Here is a 17,176-nt window from a genome sequence, read left to right as displayed (position 1 = left end):
CCTGAACATGCTGAGCTAGGCCTAGTGTTTTCTGCACATTTCGGCAGATCTTGGAGAGGCAATACTGGAACTCCTCGTCACAGTCATTCTTGCTTTTGCCACAGGTCTCATAGCACCTGTCATGCTGGTTGCAACACTTTGTCAGGGAAGGGATCCCAATGTTAAGCTGCAAGAAACATATGAACACCAAACAGTGGAGAGCCACATCCATTCGGCGGGGAGGGTTTGTAACCGTAACGCGGGAAAGGTTTAGATCCGTCACTGCACTTATACTGGCAGAGCCCGTCCTCCCCTCCTAGAAAGTCTAAGGCGGCGTTCAGGTAGGTGTCTATCTTATGGACGCCGTTCCGGATGGTCTTCAGGGTGGCCCTCCAGTCGGTGGTCTGGGCCTGCTCCTGGCATCTGACCCCGGCGGGCAGCAGGAGCAGCAGGAGGGTGAGCGCGGGCCGCGGGAGCAGGGCCATCCGCGCAGCGCCGGGCTCCTCGGGTCCCCGGTGCCGGGCGAGCCCCCAAGGAGCCCCTGGGACGCCCTAAGCGGCGGCGCGGGCCCCGGGCTCTGCGGCTGCCGCCGGCTCCATGCCCACGCCTCCTTCCCGGCCGACCCGCGCAGCCCTCCGCGGCCTCCACAGAACCGCCTCTCTACCTAATTTTTTAATGTAAAATCATTAAATTCAAAGAGGAAAACAATTTTAAGAGACACATCAGGCTCAGCGCCTGTGGCTCAGGTGGCTAAGGCGCTAGCCACATACACCTAAGGTGACGGGTTCGAATCCAGCACGGGCCACCAAACAACAATGATGGCTGCAACCAAAAAATAGCTGGGGATTGTGGCAGGCGCCTGTGGTCCCAGCTACTTGGGAGACAAGGCAAGAGAATCGCTTGAGCCCAGGAGTTGGAGGTTGCTGTGAGCTGTGATGCTACAGCACTCTACCCAGGGGGGGATAGCTTGAGGCGCTGTCTCAAAAAAAAAAAAAAGAGAGACACATCAAATATCTTGGTGCTATTTGTTTCATAAAGATACTTTAAGAAACTCCTTAATTGTTCACCTTTGGAGACTGCCAGGGAACTAACTCATTATGGGGAAACCTGAGGTTCCAGTTATGAAGATTTCTGGAGTGACATTCTCTTTATGGACAACCCCTGAAATTCTAACACCACAGATAAATTGTGTATCTGTTTATACTCTGTGTGTATAGCTGTGCTTTATGAATAATAAGAAAGTGTGTTTCACCTCCTTGTGAATTGGCTTTTGCCCTGTTGAGAATGTCCTTATAATCATACAGGAGGGAGAAAGTAGAAATCTCCATTCTGAAATCCCCAAATTAATCGTTGCTGGGAGTGTCGGGTGGGTGGGAATTGATTTCTTACCAAGTTGGTGAAGAGAGGAACAGTTTGGGTCTAAATTTGCCAAATGATTTTGATTATGAGTTCTTGGGCAATTTTCTCTGTTTTCCTGCATTACTGCTTTCTCCTTTTATATAGCGGAATAATAACCACATGTTGTACACAGTCGTTGTGAGCATTGAATCTCAGTGTTGATGGACAAGGCTGAATGGAGGCCCTGAGAGGAGTAAGTAGATGCTGCTTCAGCTGGGTGTGGTGGCTCATGCCTATAATCCCAGCACTTTGGGAGGACAAGGCAGGAGGATCCTTTGAAGCCAGGAGTTTGAGACCAGCCTGTACAACACAGCAAGACCCCATCTCTACAAAATATAGAAAAATTAGCCAGACATGGAGGCCAAGGTAGGAGGATCACTTGAGCCCCAGGGTTGGGCCTGAGCAACAGAGACCTTGTCTCTGGAAAAAACGTTATTTTTATGTTTCTTTTTTTTTTGGAGACAGAGCCTCAAGCTGTCGCCCTAGGTAGAGTGCTATGGCATCACAACTCACAGTAACCTCCAACTCCTGGGCTCAAGTGATTCTCCTGCCTTCGCCTCCCAAGTAGCTGGGACTCCTGGTGCCCACCACAACGCTCGGCTATTTTTTGGTTGCAGCTGTTGTTGTTTGGTGGGTCCAGGCTGGATTTGAACCCTCCAGCTCAGGTGTATGTGGCTGGTGCCTTAACTGCTTGCACCACAGGTGCCGAGCCTGTGTTTCCATTTTTATTCAACAGTAAATTTAGGCAGATTTTCTACTGATTTGACAAGAATCCTAGTGTTAGGAATTGAATTGTGTACCCTCAAAAAAGACATGTTGGAACCCTGATCCCCTAGTACTCAGAATGTGACCTTATTTGGAGGCAGGATGTCTACAGAAGTGGGAAGTCCCCAGCGTGGACTACATGACTGATGTCCTTATAAAGGAAGTCAGGACACAGACAGGCTCCTGGGAGATCAGCACCTGAGGAGGAAGGCAGATCGGAGTGACACGTCTACAAGTCAAGAAGATTAAAGACCACCAGGAAACCCAGAGAGGCTGGAGGGAGATGTGGAGCAGATTCTGTCCCAGTAAAAGCACATATAGTAAGAATAAGATAGAGTCTGTCAGGCTAGGGCAGACAAGACCCAGCTGGTCTGGTCAGTTTAGGCCCTGCCTGACCTTCATCCCCATCTCCCATTCTTACTGTTTTGTAAACTTAGCTCCTACCCTAAGAATAGTGTAGGTGGATTGATCTACGAGATTAATTTTTGAATTGGAATGCTGTAATAGGTCACTGAGTTATGCTGATTATTATTTGGAATAGGGGTTGGTGTGGTCTTTACTTTGAACTTTCATGTATAAAACTATAATTTTGGAAATGGAAGAACAGAACAGTCTTGGAGAGGCTACTCTCCGTGTTCTCCAGAATCCCAGCCTTCTGACTAATAAAATGTGGTGGACCTATCCCTGTCTCTGCATATTGGCTGACAGTGACAGGCAGCCAGACCCTCTTCATCTGCTAACACCAGTCCCCAGGACCCAACCTGCCAACACCCTGACTTTGGATTTGCAGCCTCCAGTACTAAATCAGTTTCTGTTGTTTAAGCCACCCAGTGTGTAGTATTTTATGGAGGCCACAGAGAACTAATTCAACTAGAATCCAACTTTAATTTTATTATATTTACCCCAACTCTAACACCAAATATCTAAGATCCAGACCAAGTGTGGTGGCTCATGCTTGAAATCCTAGCACTCTGGGTGGCTGAGCTCAGGAGTTCAAGACCAGCCTGAGCAAGAGTGAGACCCTGTGTCTACTGAAAAAAAAAAGAGAGAGAGAAAGAAACTAGACTGGCATTGTGGCAAGTATCTATAGTCCCACCTACTCAGAAGGCTGAGGCAAGAGTATGGATTGCTTGAGCCCAAGAGTTTGAGGTTGCTGTGAGCTATGATGCCATAGTACTCTACACAGGGTGACTGTGAGACTTTGTCTCAAAAAAAAAAAAATCTAAGACCCAACTCTCACTATGGAACAAGGCTCAAGGCTGTTCCACTCCTCATCGTGGAGGTTCTGCTGGTTGTACTCAAGTTACCGTGTTCTAAGTCAGCTCAGGCATAGCTAGGAGCCCTTCCATAGGCAGCTTTGCTGGGGGGGTGGCTCCCATGTCCGTAGTTGTGGTCCAGAGGATATCTGGGCGGGATACAGAAATTATGACAACACTAGACATAGGCCATCTGCAACATCTCTTTTTTCTTACATCCCTCTTTTGAGCACCAGCATGTAAAAATCTTTTTATTCTTCCCAGGATGATATTTACAGTCTCTATCACTGTGATCATCAGCTGCCACTTCTGATATCTCTCCCTTCTTCACTGGGATGGGGATATGACAGAGCACACTGGGACCAAATGGCCTTCTTGAAAACAAAGGGATGCCTGTGTGAAGCACATGTAAAATGATCCTTACAGAAATCTTATTTACATGCATCACATTTTAGTGGAAGGAAATCTAGCTGTGTGCATTTTTTTTTCTGAATAATGCTTCCCCAAATTAGGAAACTCCGTTATGAGCAGTGTTCAAAACACAGGTGGGCGTTATGCATCATCTGGCTCTCGTGAGGGACTCTGGCAGCTGTGAGGGCAAGTGGGAGGTGGCTGAGATGGGTCAGCAAGAGCCCCTCTCCATAAACTTCCCAGGAGAGGAAGGTGACAAGAGGGATGACCCAGGGACCCGCACAGTGTCGAAGACCCACTGTACCCATGGCACATAGCGGCAAACCACCATCTGCAGCCCCTCTAGCATCTAAGCGTGGTTGACTGGTCAGAGAGCAGCTCAGCCCCCCAATTTTTTTAAATTAAAAAATAGATTTGGCTCAGCGCCTGTGGCTCAATGGCTAAGGCGCCAGTCACATACACCTAAGGTAGCGGGTTCGAATCCAGCCCGGGCCTGCCAAACAACAATGATGGCTGCAACCAAAAAATAGCCGGGCGTGGTGACGGGCGCCTGTGGTCCCAGCTACTTGGGAGGCTGAGGCAGGAGACTGGCTTGAGCCCAGGAGTTGGAGGTTGCTGTGAGCTGTGATGCCAGGGCACTCTACCCAGGGGGACAGCTTGAGGTTCTGTCTCAAAAAAAAAAAAATTTGACAGTTGTCACCATCACTCTTGTAGTCTAACCTCTGACACCAGGGAAACTCTCTAGGCTTTTCCTGTGGACACATGCATACTCCCATAGATGAGTGTAGAGCAAAACTCAGTGCATTGTAAATTGGGGATCCCCAGCTTCCTTTTACATTTTGTTAGTTTAATTTTTTAAATTCTTAATGGGTGTGTAACAGTCTCAAGCCTAGCTAAGGGAGTCCCCGGTACCCTGGGTGAAGAGGATGTCAATTCATGGTGGTTTTGTTTCTGGAAGCCAGATGGGTGGGGTCACATTTTGACTTCGGGCTCTGGGTTCTGTGCCACTTTGGTGAGAATAGGTCTGTGATTACCCCCCTTCTCCCCATCCACGTCCAGCCCAGCCCCACAGCAGTGTCCTTGTGCTCTCTGCACAGCTAGACTTCCCTCCTAGTTTCTTCCCCTGAGCATCAAGCACCTATGAGGGTGCTGGTCTTTTTTATTTTTTTTTTAATGTATGTAACATTGTTTTTGTTATACTAAAATATACATGACATGAAATCTACCACTCTGACCATTCTTAAGTGCACAGCTCAGCAGCATCAAGCACACTTACACTGCCGTGCAGCCATCACCACCCTCCGCCTCCAGAACATTCTCATCCTCCCACACTGATATGCTGCCCCCATGAAACACTAACTCCTACCCTGCCCCAGTCCCTAGGACCCAACATTCTACTTTCTGTCTCTGTGACTCTGAGGACTCTAGGGACCTCCTGTGAGTGAAATCAGGAGGTCCTGATTTATCCATTTGTATCTGCTTCTCTCATTGAGCACCATGTCTTCAAGGTCCATCCATGTTGCAGCCTGTGTCAGAATTTCCTTCCTTTCTTAAGCCTAAATAATATTCCATTGCATATATAGACTACATCGTATTTATCCATCATTCATTGATGGATATGGGTTGCAGCCACCTTTTGGCTAGTATGAATCCTGCTGCTATGAACGTGGGTGTACAGTATCTCTTCAAGACCCTGCTTTCAGTTCCTTTGGGTATGTATCCGGAAGTGGCACTGCTGGTAATTCTATGTTTAACTCTTTGAGGAACCTCCAAATTGCCATCCATAGCAGCTGCACCATTTTATATTCCCGCCAGCACTGACAAGTGTTCCGACTTCTCTACACCCTCATCAACACTTTCTGGGGTTTTGAGAGTTTTGTTTTTGATTTGTTTTTTGTTTGTGTGTGTGATATATATTTTTTAAATAACAGCCATCCTAATGGATGCGAGGTGGTATCTCATTGTGGTTTTGATTTGCATTTCCCTGATGATCAGTGATGTTGAACAAATTTTCATATGCTCATTGACCATTTGTGTATGTTCTTTGAAGAAACTTCTATGAAAAAAAAAGAGAAATGTCTATTCACGTCCTTTGCCCATTTTTAAATTGTGTGTCTTGTTGCTGTTTAGTTGTAGGAATTCTTTATATATTCTGGCTATTAACCCCTTTTCAGATATATAATTTGCTGATGTTTTATCCCAATCCATGGGTTGCTTGGTTGATAGTGTCTTTCTTTCTTTCTTTCTTTCTTTCTTTTTTTTTTTTTTTTGAGACAGAGTCCAGTCTATGAAAATTAAGAAATGGCTATGTAGGAAGGTGGTCAACTATGGAGGTTCTACTGTATTGTTTTGTAGAGATGGGAGGGTTTTGCTGTGTGGCCCTGGCTAGTCTCAAACTCTTGGCCTCAAGTGATCCTCCTACTTTGGCCTCCCAAAGTGCTAGGATTATAGGCATGATCCACCTCACCTGGCTGATAGTGTGGGTTTTTTTTTTTTATCTTTTTTTTATTATTATTAAATCATAGCTGTGTATATTAATGCAATCATGGGATAAAATGTGCTGGTTTTACATACAATTTGAAATGCTTTCATCAAACTGGTCAACATAGCCTTCATGGCATTTTCTTTTTTCTTTTTTTTTTGAGACAGAACCTCAAGCTGTCCCCCTGGGTAGAGTGCGGTGGCATCACAGCTCACAGCAACCTCCAACTCCTGGGCTCAAGTGAGTCTCCTGCCTCAGCTTCCCAAGTAGCTGGGACCACAGGTGCCCGCCACAATACCCAGCTATTTTTTGGTTGCAGCTGTCATTGTTGTTTGGCAGGTCTGGGCTGGATTCGAACCCACCATCTTAGGTGTATGTGGCTGGCGCCTTAGCCCCTTGAGCCATAGGCGCCGAGCCATGGCATTTTCTTAGTTATTGTGTTAAAACATTTATATTCTACATTAGTAAATTTCACATGTACCCTTGTAATGATAGTGTGTTTTGATGCATAAACATTTTTTAATTTTAATGTGGTCTAATTTATTTATTTTTTTCTTTTGCTGCCTCTGCTTTTAGTGTCCTATCCATGAAGTACATGCCCTTGATACAATGTGATGAGAAGGGCACTTCACCTGAGGGGGCTTTTTCCTCAAAACCCAAATCCCCAGTCTAATTATGAGAAAAAACAGAAAAATCCCAATTAAGGGCATTCTACAATTCCTGATCAGTCCTCCAGATTGTCCATCATCTAAAGTAAGGAAAGTTTGAGAAACTGTTATATCCAAGAGCAGACTAAGGAGACATGACAACCGTCTTAGTATGTGTCCAGGGAAACAGAACCAGTAGGATAGATGGAGGAGAGGCAAAAAGGGAGGGAAGGAGACAGAGAGAGAGGAAGAAAGATTATGAGGAATTGGCTCACACAATTATGGAGACTAACAAGTGCCAAGATCCCCAGTCAGCAAGCTGGAGACCCAAGAAAACAATGGTATAAATTCAAGTTCCAAGTCTGAAGGCACGAGAAGACCAACATCCTAATTCAAAGACAGTCAGACAAAGTGAGCAAATTCTCCCTGCCTAGGGCCAGGTGTGGTGGCTCACACCTATAATCCTAGCACTCTAATAGGCTGAGGCAGGAGGATCTCTTGAGCTCAGGAGTTGGAGACCAGCTTGAGCAGGAGAGAGATCCTGTCTCTACTAAAAAAAAAAAAAGTAGAAAAAATTAAGCAGGCTTGGTGGTACTTGCCTATAGTCCCAGTTACTTGGGAGGCTGAGGCAGGAGGATCGCTTGAGCCCAGGAGTTTGAGGTCACTGTGAGCTAGGCTGATGCCATGGTGCTCTAGCCTGGGCAATATAGTGAGACTCTGTCTCAAAAAAAAAAAAGAGAGAGAGAGAGAAATTCTCCCTTTTCAGCCTCTTGACACAGAACCACCCAGAATCATGTTTAACCAAATATCTGGGAACCCGGTAGGCCAGTCAGGTTGGGACATAAAAATTGACCATCACAATCAGGTGTAGTGACTCACACCTGTAATCTTAAGCATTCTGGGAGGCCTAGGCAGGAAGATTGCTTGAGGCCAGGAGTTCAAAACCAGGCTGGGTAAAGAACAAGACCCTGTCTCTACTAAAAGGAATTTTAAAAATTAGCTGGGCGTGGCCATTGCCTGCAGTCTCAGCTACTCAGGAGACTGAGGCAGGAGGATTACTCAAGTCCAGGAGTTCAAGACCACAGTGAGCTATGATTGTGCCCTCCAGTGTGAATGACAAAGCAAGACTCTGTCTCAAAAACAAAAATAAAAACAAAAGAAAGAAAGAAAGAAAAAGGAGGGAAGAAGGAACAACACAAGAAGAGTAGGTAGGATGTTGGTCCCTGCCAAAGAAGGCGATGGTGTTTGGAGAGCCGTTGTGCCTTCCTCTCTACTTCAGGGTGTGTTTGAAATTTTCCACTCCGGATTTTGAGGAGAGAGAGATTAAAAAACAACAACAGCATCAGGACTTTCAGTGACTGATTCCAGCCACCCCTCTCCTCTCAACCTGGGTGGCCACAGGGTCACTTCTTACCACTGTGGTGCTCAGTTCTTTTTTAATGTTTACCCCATGCTGAGTTTTTTTACTTTTTTGTGACCTCAGCTATGGGTTAGAAAGGGTGTTTGTTTTCTTTAATCTGGTCTCACTTGGGTTTTGCAGGAGGAGAAGTTTAAAGTGACGTAGTCTGCCCGTATTGCTAGAAATAAAAATCCTATGACCAAGGAAAACTTTCTTTTTTAAAAAAATGTTGTGCTAATACTTTTCAGCTTTCTTTAAAAAAAAATTTAACAGTTGTTTTTGGCTGCCATTTTTTAGTCAGTGTGATCAGTCTCCTTCATTGTTTTTAACAAGGGCATTCCAATGCATGGACATACAAGAATGATTTTCCTGTGTTCAAATAATGGTGTAGCAAAAACATCATTGTACCCATAACTCTGTGAACTAGTCTGAATATCTCAGAAGGTAAATTCTTGAAAGCAGAAATGCAGCTTCAGACGATATTTGCATTTAAAAATCTTTGAGTTATTGATGATAGATAACCTTCCACAAAGTTTGTACCAACTTGAACTCCTATCAGCAGTGAATGAGTGTCTGCCCTGCCATTATGGTTAGTAACTAAGTTTACAAGTTTTGCCAGCCAGTTATGTGAAAAACAGTATCCTTTGATGTTTTGTTTTTTGAGACAGAGTCTCAAGCTGTCACCTTGGGTAGAATGCTGTGGTGTCATCGCTCATAGCAACCTTCAATTCTTGGGCTCAAGTCATCTTCTTGCCTCAGTTTTTTTATTTTTAGAAAAAGAGACGGGGTCTTGATTTTTGCTCAGACGGGTCTCAAACCATGAGCTCCAGCAATTGACCTGCCTTGGCTTCCCAGAATGCTAGGATTACAGGCGTGAACCACTATACTGGCCCTCTTTGATGTTTTAAACTTCGTTTACTTGGTTATCAGGGAGATTGGTCACCTTTTCTTTTCTTTTCTGGCTGTTAGTATTTTTTTTTAAACAAGTAACTGTATATCCTCTATTTTTCTACTGAGTTTGTTTCTTTTTGATTCATAGGTGCTCTTTATATATGATGAGCTCTAATACTTTGTCTATTATATATGCTGTGACTATTTTTTCCATCTTGTTATTTTCTTTTTATTGGCTTTATGGCTTTCACGCACCTGAAGTACCTGATGTATAGAAGAGAATTCACTTTAGTCTTGAGTCTTGGTGTAGACTTTTCCCCTACATTGGTTCTTTAGTTGAATAGCCTCTGCAGGGAGTTAGGAGAGAGACAAACTCAAGGTTGCCTCCTTGGTCCTCCTTAACTTTTCCCTTTAGAAGAATTAATAACTTTTTTTTCAAATTATAAAAGCAATGACACACTAGAAAATCTTGAAAATACCAAAAGGTTTAAAGGAGACAGAAATAATCCTGCATGTGTTGTTGATATCTTATAGGAGAGAAAACAAGACAGAGAGGAGGCAAGCTAGTATGTTGGCAAATAGTATTGGCAAGTAGGAGTTCTCTTTACAAATCTCATAAGAAATGGCAAGGAGGCTCGGCGCCTGTGGCTCAAGCGGCTAAGGCGCCAGCCACATACACCTAAGGTAGCGGGTTCGAATCCCCAGCCCAGGCCCGCCAAACAACAATGACAGCTGCAACCAAAAAATAGCCAGGCGTTGTGGCGAGCGCCTGTAGTCCCAGCTACTTGGGAGGCTGAGGCAGGAGACTCACTTGAGCCCAGGAGTTGGAGATTGCTGTGAGCTGTGATGCCATGGCACTCTACCCAGGGGGATAGCTTGAGGCTCTGTCTCAAAAAAAAAAAAAAAAGAAATGGCAAGGAGGGGTGATTATTTTTAACTTCTGCATCATTGGTTCACACAAGCCTTTGAATGTGGAATGCTTGTTTGCAAGTCGAACATACTGCATGAGAAGGTTCTCTGACAGACAGTGAGTTGCTAGGTTACTGAGAGCATCAGGAGCCAGGGAACAACGTACTTAGACTCGTGCTCAACTTTGAAAAATAAAATAAGTATTGACATTTTTAAAAGAACAAGAAAAATAATTGAACTTGAGTATTGAAATGAAATTACTGAAGTCTTTAATTCTAGTTGCACTTCTACCATTTCCTCTGTGTGTGTGTATGGATAAATGGGTAGGAGGATGGATGGATATACATCTAGATATCAGCTTTAAATGTTCACACAATTCTGCCATTTCTAAGCCTCAGTTTCATCTACAAAGTATAAATTATGTACCTGATAGAAAAGTTAAAGACCAAGATCTTTTTTTGTATGTGTGTGTGTGAGACAGACTCTCAATCTATCGCTGAGGCTAGAGTACAATAGTGTCAGCCTAGCTCACAGCAACCTCAAATTCTAGGGCTCCAATGATCCTCTTGCTTCAGTCTCCTGAGTACCTGGGACTACAGGTGCCAAACGCAATGCCTGGCTAGTTTTTCTATTTTTATTTTTGTTAATTTTTTTTTTCTTTTTGAGGCAGAGTCTCACTTTGTCACTCTTGGTAGAGTGCCATGGAGTCATAGCTCACCGTAACCTCAAACTCTTGGGCTTAAGTAATTCTTTTAAGAATCCCAAGTAGCTGGGATTACAGGCACCTACCACAACACCTGGCTATTTTTAGAGACAGGATCTTGCTTTTGTTCAGGCTGGTCTTGAACTCCTGAGCTCAAGTAATTCACCTGCCTCAACCTCCAAGAATGCTAGGATTACAAGCATGAGCCACAGCATCCAGCCAATGATATTATTTTTTAATGATGCTTTGAAAAAACAATTCATTTGAAAATTCTATTTGGATAAAGGGCCCAACCTCTTTTTTTTTTTTTAGAGACAGAGTCTTACTTTGTCACCCTTGGTAGACAGCCATGGCATCACAGCTCACAACCTCCAGCTCTTGGGCTTAGGTCATTCTCTTGCCTCAGCCTCCCAAGTAGCTAGGACTATAGGCACCTGCCACAATGCCTGGCTACTTTTTGTTGCAGTTTGGCTAGGGCCAGGTTTGAACCCATTACCCTCCATATATGGGGCCAGTGCCCTACTCACTGAGCCACAGGTACTGCCCAGGGCCCAACCTCTTAATAATGTTGTTACCTATCATTTATTTTCTAACAGTTTTATTGAGGCACAATTTATATTCTATATAATTGACTCATTTTAAGTGTATAATTCAGTGGGTTTTAGTATATTTAACAAATTTATAAGCATCACCACTATCTAATTCCAGAACATTCCTATCATTCCGAAGCCTGTCCCCTTTAGCAGTCAATCCCCATCCCTTTCCCAGCCCCTGGTGACCATGAATTCATGTCTCATCTCTGTGGATCTGCCTGTTCTGGACATTTCACAAAAATGGGATCTCACACTATGTGTCCTTCTGTGTCTGCTTCTCTCACTGAGCTCGATGTTTCTGGAGCTCACCCACATTGTAGCCTGTATGCAGTGAAGTTTTAAATGCTCACAGACTTAACAGGCCCAGGGATGCTAAATCAATCCATGGCCTGAACACGGAGTGAGCCTGAACACCAGTTCAAACAGCAGAGGTGGGAACGGTGTGGGAAGGTCAAAGTACCTGCAGAGGAATTTGAGGACCTGCAGGTGAAGGGACTCCAGAGTTGGACAGCTCCAGGGGACCACAAGGGATGGCTGACATCACACCTGAACAACCAGGAAGGGAGATGGAACCGTGAAGCCATGCAAGAGAGTGAGGAGGGAGAAGAATGTGGTTTCCCCCAAAAGATGACCACCTGGTGGAGTTTAGCGGGACCAACCATCCGGGTTTGCCATGTTGGAGGACTCAAAGAGTTCAAACCCGGCAATCCTGGGCAAACCAGGATGGATTGGTCTCCCTGAATCTGGAGTTCCCACGACTCAGCCAAGGTTAGATGCGTCAGCAGGAGGTTTGGAATGAAGGTCAGAGGAGGATGGGGAAAAAATACAGCCCCTGACAAGAGAACGTTCCACAGAGCTGGCGTCCAGCTGCCGCCGCCCTCAGCTCCTACCCTATTCCCAGCTAGAGGAATGGGCCCTTTTGACCGCCCTGCCTCGCTCTGTGCAATTCACCAGCTGTTGACTTAAAAAAAAAAAACAAACCTTATGACGTGCTTTCAGAGGCCTGTTTACTACCTGTCCCTTTGGTCGTGGTTTATCTCAGTGTGACTTTTTAATCTGATGCCCTTCTGGTTGTCCCCAGGGGGCTGATTAGGATGTAAAGCCCAGTTGCAATTCAACAGGACTCCCGGCTCTCCCTTAGGAGAACAAACAACATTGTCACACACACCCGACCACCCCCACCACCCCAGCTTAGGAAAATAGTTTGTGCTCTAGAGACCCGAGGTTTCTAAGCAGCCTGTTCAGAGTAGCACCAATACTGTACAGCATGTACCCACCAATCTCTTGCACCAGAGCCTGCCCTTTGCAAATAAATGGATGGTTTTCCTTCTTCCTTTTCAATATGGAGTTTCTTGTTATATTATATTTCCTTTCCTTGCCCAGTTGCCTTGGCTAGGACTTACAGTGTGATATCGAGTAGAAGCAGCCAGAGTGGGCATCCCTGTCTTGTTCCTGGTCTTAAAGGAAGTGCTCAGACGTGCACCATTGAGTATGATGGCAGTGGTGGGGTTTTAGTGCCTACCCTTAATCACATGCTAGAAGTTCCCTTCTAGTCCCAGTTGGTTGAGTGTTTTTATCCTGAATGGTGTTAAATTTTGTCTGCACCTACTGAGATTTTCCTGTGGGTTTTGTCCTTATTCTATCACTAATGGGTATTACATTGATTGTCTTTCGGATGTTAAACCAACCTTACATTCCTGGGACAAATCCCACTTAGCCATGGTTTTAATCTTTTTTCTATATTGCTAGATTCAGCTTTCTGTTGTGTGTTTTTTTTTTTTTTAAAGACACTGGATGTTTTATCAGTAAACTGGGGAAGGGATGAGGAAGAAGCAGGTATGGCTAAAAGGGGTAGCATGAGTGGGTCTTGGGCTTGGTTTTTGCAGTGGGGACATGAATCCACAAGTGTGCTTAGCTTGTCCAGAATGACACACTTGGGTATGCATATAACCTGGGCACATCTGAAAATAAATTCTATAGACTGTATAGGTGTCAATTTTCCCTGGTTGTTATGGACTAAATATGTGTGCCCCCCCCCCCATTTCACATGCTGAAGCCCTGCTCCACAATGGGACTGTACTAGGAGGTAGGGCCTTTGGGAGGTGACCAGGTTTAGATGAGGTCATGACGATGGGGACTTCATGATAGGATTGATGTCCTTATAAGAAGAGTAAGAGACAAGCTCTCTCTTTCTCTCCACCTTGTGAGACACAGTGAGACACAGGTGGCTGCCATCCACAAGCCAGGTGGAGAGGCCCCACCAGACACCAATCCTGCTGGCACCCTGATCCCAGACTTTCAAACTCTAGAACTCTGAAAAATAAATTTTGTTGCTTAAGCCACACAGTCTGTGGCATTTTGTTATGGCATCCTGAGCTTCCTGAGCTAAGACATTGGTTATGATATTAAGTAAAATCATGCACTGGGGGAGGCTAGTGAGGGCCCCACAGGACACCTGTGCATTGTTTTTTGCAACTTCCTGTGAATCTATGCTTATTATAGCTTGACATTTCAAACTACAAAGTGTTTTTAGTGTAGAAATTAAAAAAAGAAACCACACTGGTGAACTGATTGACAGTGGTCAAAGCCACTTAAATCCTTGGCCCAAGCCCAGAGGGCAGAGCTGACCCCAGGGTAGCCCTGTGCATGATAGGCAAACAGAACTCTTTGCAGCAGACCTTGGACAGGCTCCAGATTGTGCTGGAAGCTTCTGTCCAGTATCAGCACACCTGAGATTCTAGATGCCTGTAGTCACTTATAAGCAGGTGGCTTAGCTTATCATGTCCAGAGACCCTGAAGCAGCTCCCTCCTTCCCCACCCAGGTCCCCAGCTCCCAGGTGTATAGACTGTGTTCTCCACACAGGTCCCCAAAGTAAAAACGAGTCTCTGTGTTAATTACACCCCCTCCCCACATACTCAGCCTCTGTCCCTCCAAAATATCCATCTCCATCTTCAAGGTACTTCACCCTCCCTAGACTAAACCAGGCACCCTGGTGTGCTGATTGGTGGCTGTCCAAATTTTCCCTTCAGTTTCTGATTCTTCTCTGAGAAGGTTCCCTGCTTCTCCCAGCAACTTCCAGGTCCATCCGTGAGAGAGGGATAGGTCTGATCTGCGCTTCCCTGAGCCCTGGCTGGGTCTATGCAGCCCTGTTTGGCCTCAGGAATGAGCACATTGATAAGAATCAGCAGAGACTCTTGTTTTTCTCAGTGTTGGTGAATGAGGAACAAGACCTACTCCTTCTGTAAGGGCAAGATCTTGGGCACCTGTCCAGCCATGTGAGAGAGTTTTAGATGTCTGTGGTTCAGAAGCTACAGACGTGTCATTAGGGGCCCATGGGGTGAAATGCAATTGCCTGGGGACCATCACCTCCTTGTTTCTGGAATGGGTGGCCCACTTCACCTATGTGCTTGTTGCTTTCCATGAGTCACTATCTCCAGGCAATCTCTGTGGACAGAACTGAGGAATATGTATGCATGAACATATTTGCATAAGATCATGTGTGCAGGCTCGGCACCTATGGCTCAACTGGCTGGGGCGCCAGCCATGTACACCTAAGGTGGCGGGTTCGAATCCCCAGCCCGGACCCGCCAAACAACAATGACGGCTGCAACCAAAAAATAGCCGGGCGTTGTGGTGGGCGCCTGTGGTCCCAGCTACTTGGGAGGCAGAGGCAAGAGACTCGCTTGAGCCCAGGAGTTGGAGGTTGCTGTGAGCTGTAATGCCACACCACTCTACCCAGGGGGACAGCTTGAGGCTCTTTCTCAAAAAAAAAAAAAAAAATCATGTGTGCATTGTGACTATTTTTATTCAGTGCTATCTATGTATCTATCTGTTATCTACCTGCCTTACTGTCTATCCATGTCCCTATCTGGTCTATCTATCTATCTATCTATTGCATGCCTACCCACCTATCTTGTATGTCTGTCTACCTCTCTGGTATATCTACCTGTCCGTCTAGTATGTCTATCCACCTATCTTGTATGTCTGTGTATCTGTTTATCTAGCTATCTTGTATGTATATCTATCTAGCTGTCTTGTGCATATATCTACCTATCTAGTATGTCTGTCTACCTATCTTATATGTCTATCCACCTATCTTGTCTGTCTAGCTGCCTACTATCTACCTACCTATTAGGTAGAGCACTTCAACTTGTTCACTCATCTGCTCAGTGAAAGCAACCTGTCAGCCTCGTCAGCTGTCTCCCCCACTGCCTCTGCCCCAGTGCCCTGTCATCTTGCTAAAGTCCCTCTGTGAGCCCCTCTCCCTGAGCCCTGCTCAGCATCTCTGGGTGCAGCTTCCCAGCCCCCTTCACTACCAGGTTGGGGGGACCCCTCCATGTCAGGAAGCAGAGATGAGGCCACCTAGATTGTTCCATTCCTAAATGCAAAACCTGTAATGAGAAACTGCAGTTGCAAAGACAGCAAAGTGAGCTGCTGATAGTAGTGTCCACTGAGTAGGCCACAGGCCACATGCTCACACTGAGGCCGGGAGGTGGAAACGGATCTCACCGAGCTCCTGCCCCAGAGGCCTTCAGCAAGAAGCCCCTTGATGTCTGGGCAGAGGAGTCAGCACCTCTGAATTTTCAGGAAAGGAAAATATACCAGCCACCACCCCCCCAACCCCCGCCATCATCAGCCAGCCCAAGCCGGTGGGCAGGTTACCCTTCCTCTCTGGCACTCTTTCTGACTCATGTCCCCCTATCCTATGTCCCTCTGAGCCTAATGCTGAGCATCAGTCTCACTCCCTCGCCAACTCTGCCTGGGGTCACCAGCATCCCCAGCCTTGGTTTCCGATGTCTCTCATCCTCACTGTGATCCTGTCACAGGGCTTCGGGGAGGACGGGCAGCCACCCAGCAGTGCTTCTCAATGGTGGCTGGAGTGTGGTTGTCACATTGGGGGTAGCTCCCCGCGTGGAGTGAGTAAAGGCAGGGACACTGCTCAGCACCTGCAATGCCCTGGACAGCCCCACCCCAGGGAGCAATCTGACCCCAATGTCTACAGGGCCCAGGGACAGAGACTGTGTTAATTATTTGGAAAAATAGAGTCCAATCCCTGCTCACACTGGACACCAGAATGAGATCCCAATGGGCGGACAGTTCAGACCAGGTGACCCCCAGCTCCTGGGACTCTCCTCCCCTCTCCCTTCCCACCCAGGGTGTGGATTTAAGTGTATGTGGCCTCCGAGGCCTCAGCAGGGCAGGTAATCGTGAGATGCAGTTTTCTTGGGATTCATGGACTCCCTGAACCCAGGGGTTTCACCTGGGGTGATCCTGTCCCCAGGAGACACTGTCTGGGGACATCTATGGTTGTCACGACTGGGAGTTGCTCCTGGCATAGGGCGAGTGGAGGCAGAGATGCTGCTGAGCACTCTGTAGTACCCATGATGGCATCCCCCTGCCCCCTGAGATCTGATGTACACAGTGCTGGGTACCCTGGCTAAGGTGAAACCCCTGATAAGAAGACATCTGTGTGTCATAATGACCAGTCACAGGGTAACCCATGTGGTTGTGAGCTCTGTTTTCTGAGCCAGTCAGATGTCTGCTGGGAGCTGCTGGAGCCTGAGCGGTTCTGCTCTTTCTCATCTCAGCCAGGGGATTGGCACAATGCTGGCTTATAACTTTCTGTAAAATTCATGAACCCCACAGTGACTCAGCCTGAGCCATCAGGGGAAGCTGCCAGCATATCCCTTCCCCAAGCTGGTGGTGCCTCCTGTTGTCGTAACCAGGCTGTCCTCGCTGTTC

At 46.1% G+C, this 17,176-nt stretch overlaps 1 protein-coding gene and 2 pseudogenes across 1 annotated transcript in view; 1 reads left to right on the top strand and 2 right to left on the bottom strand.

Moving 5' to 3' along the window:
* The window catches only part of GNG7 (G protein subunit gamma 7), a 166,824-nt gene that overhangs the window by 89,843 nt on the left and 59,805 nt on the right, over positions 1-17,176 (top strand). The gene's annotated exons all lie outside the window — the stretch shown is intronic.
* On the bottom strand, positions 2-614 carry LOC100947033 (annotated as a pseudogene).
* Positions 3,466-4,158, bottom strand: LOC105886881 (annotated as a pseudogene).

This window comes from Otolemur garnettii, unplaced genomic scaffold (assembly GCF_000181295.1).
Source record: "Otolemur garnettii isolate 467f Iridium unplaced genomic scaffold, OtoGar3 scaffold00029, whole genome shotgun sequence".
Lineage (NCBI taxonomy): Eukaryota > Metazoa > Chordata > Mammalia > Primates > Galagidae > Otolemur > Otolemur garnettii.
This window is presented reverse-complemented; position numbering and strand designations above follow the sequence as displayed.